The 2,617-nt window shown below is 42.4% G+C and overlaps 1 non-coding gene across 1 annotated transcript; it reads left to right on the forward strand.

The window, feature by feature from the left end:
* Positions 1 to 1,935: 1,935 nt before the first annotated feature.
* On the forward strand, positions 1,936 to 2,042 carry LOC112536158. Its single transcript, XR_003080214.2, has one exon. It is a non-coding gene; the product is annotated as a small nucleolar RNA R71 (small nucleolar RNA).
* The last annotated feature ends 575 nt before the right edge of the window (positions 2,043 to 2,617 follow it).

Consider the following 2,617-nt stretch of genomic DNA (forward strand, 5'->3'; position numbering starts at 1 on the left):
ACATTTAAGCTATAATTCAAGTAAAATGTATCAAACAGGGAAGTTTGTCTTCACCAATTACCAAAAATTCAACTTAAGTTACTCAAACCCCAAATTCATACAACTATGTTTAATATATAAAGTATGTGTTCTAAATACCATCAAGCATGCAAACGACTGATAACATAAAAATAAACCGAAAAACATAAAGCTAAAATAGGAATGCCTCCTAAGGGCGCTTCTTTTTAGTTCTTGAGTCATTTAGCTGGACTCGACATGGATCATCCTTGCAGATACAGAATCATGTTAACCCGCTGCTCAATCTCCAACGAGTTTCCAAGATACACCTTGAGCCTATGTCCATTGACCTTTAAATCACCCTTCTTAAGATGATGAACCTCGATTGTGCCAAATGCAAAAACTTGCTTAACCATGAATGGCCCCGACCATCGACTCCTGAGCTTCCCTGGAAACAAACGAAGACGTGAGTTATATAGCAATACTCTATCTCCAATCTAAAACTCCTTAGAACCTTTGAGCCTCTAATCATGCCACTTCTTTGTCTTAGCCTTGTAAATTGAAGAGTTTACATATGCCTGTTGACGCCACTCCTCCAATTTACTCAGTTGCCATTGTCTTTCCTTACCTGTAGAATCAACATCAAAATTGCAAGTTTTAAGGGCCAAAAGAGCCCTATGTTCTAATTCAACAAGTAAATGACAAGACTTCCCAAACACAAGCCTATAGGGCGTAAAACCTATGGAAATCCTATATGCAGGGAACAATAAAACTCCCTGAATCTCTCCTTTTTAGTGGCAGCTTATTCTAAAGAATAGCTGAACACTCCTCATTCAGAGTCACTAGTCCCAATTCCTCCAGCTTCCTTTTGTTACTCAAATTTTCTTTAAGGTAGGTTAATACGCACTTGTTTAAATAAGCAAGAAACTTGCTAAACTACTTATCAACCTTCTCCTGCTTAAGTCAAGTAGTGTAGGAGACTGGTGGCCGGTACTCTCTTACAGGGCTCTTCTGCCTGTCTTCAACCTTCTCTGCTTCTATCGCCTTAGGCTCTGGCTCCTTCCTAGCTAGCTTATCTTGTATGGAAACATCATCATCATCATCATCGGCTAATGGTAAAGTGCTAGATAACTGCTTACCTGATCACAAGGTGATAGCCTTGCAATGCTCCCTTGTGCTTGACTCTGTACTGCTAGGAAGCGATCCTTGTTGCCTTTTAGACAGCATCTTAGAAATCTGCCTAATCTGACTCTCCAAGTTCTGAATGGACGCCTGCTGATTTCTAAGAGCACTGTCGATTTGCTGGAACCTCATCTTAGTTGACGTGACAAACTTCATCACTAGCTCCTCCAAGTTAGATTTGCTGGTCCAGCTTGCTGCTGCTGTTATGGTAGCTGGTAATGCAGTCTCTGAAAGCCTGGTGGACCCTGGGAGTTGTTGTTTCTTCAACCAAAATTTGGATGATTATGCTAACCAGGGCTGTATGTATTGTTGTATAGGTTGTTCTACTGTTTAGGTGCATTACCCATGTAGTCTACCTGTTCAAGGTCAGCAGAAGTAATAGAAGATGAAGAATTAGAAGTTGAAGCAAACATACCTCCCGCATTACAATTTGCACCATAGTGGAGGCCACCGTAAAACTCGCAGCTTATCTAGGCTGCATGAACCGGCATCTGAAGCTGGTCTAATTTCTTAGTCAGAAGCTCCACTTGAGCTGCCAAGGCTGCTGTGGAGTCTAGCTGGTTGACTACTCCTTACTTGACTGGCCGACTCTTAGAGGATTGCCACTGGTAGTTATTCATGGCCATTTCCTCTATCAGATTTTGCGCTTGCTCTAGCGTCTTACTGTTCAGGGCCCCACCTGCTGCAACGTCTACCATTTGCCTAATAGTAAGGTTCAAACCGCTGTAGCAGGTTTGGACCTACATCCATTCTGGTAGTCCGTTATACGGGCAACACTGGAGCAAATCTTTGTACCTCTCCCAAGCATCGTACATGCTCTCGTTATCGAACTGCACAAAAGAAGATATATCATTTCTCAATTTAGTAGGAGGAAAGTATTTGTATAAATATTTTTCAGCCAATGATCTCCATATGGTAATAGTGTTGGCTGGGAGCGACTACAACCATCTTTTCGCTCGGTCCCTCAGAGAAAAAGGAAACAGCCTCAACCAAATGGCATCATCAGTTGTTCCACTTATCTTGAAGGTGTCGCAGATCTCCAAGAAGTTGACGATGTGAGCGTTTGGTCCTCGCTCGGTAGTCCCCCAAATTGTACACTATTTTGGACCATCTGTATCACGTTTGGCTTTATTTTGAAGTTGCTGGCCGCCACAGGTGGTCGCAATATACTCGTTTATATCCTCTCAAGAGAAGGTCTAGCAGACTCGTAAATTGTCCTGGCTTGATTCGCAGCCTCATTGTTGTCTCCCATCCTTACTGGTCTATTCAAAGGGGGTTCAAACTCTATCCGTGCCTCCTCTTCTTCTTACATACGCTTCCTCAACAAATGGAGGGATCGATATAGTTCAGCAAGCGGGTCTACAAGAGTAGGATTAGAGCTCCTGGTCATAAACTATCTAAATTAAAAAGGCAGCAACCAAAGAACACAGGGATGAAT

The sequence above is a fragment of the Ricinus communis genome, chromosome 3 (genome assembly GCF_019578655.1).
Source record: "Ricinus communis isolate WT05 ecotype wild-type chromosome 3, ASM1957865v1, whole genome shotgun sequence".
Lineage (NCBI taxonomy): Eukaryota > Viridiplantae > Streptophyta > Magnoliopsida > Malpighiales > Euphorbiaceae > Ricinus > Ricinus communis.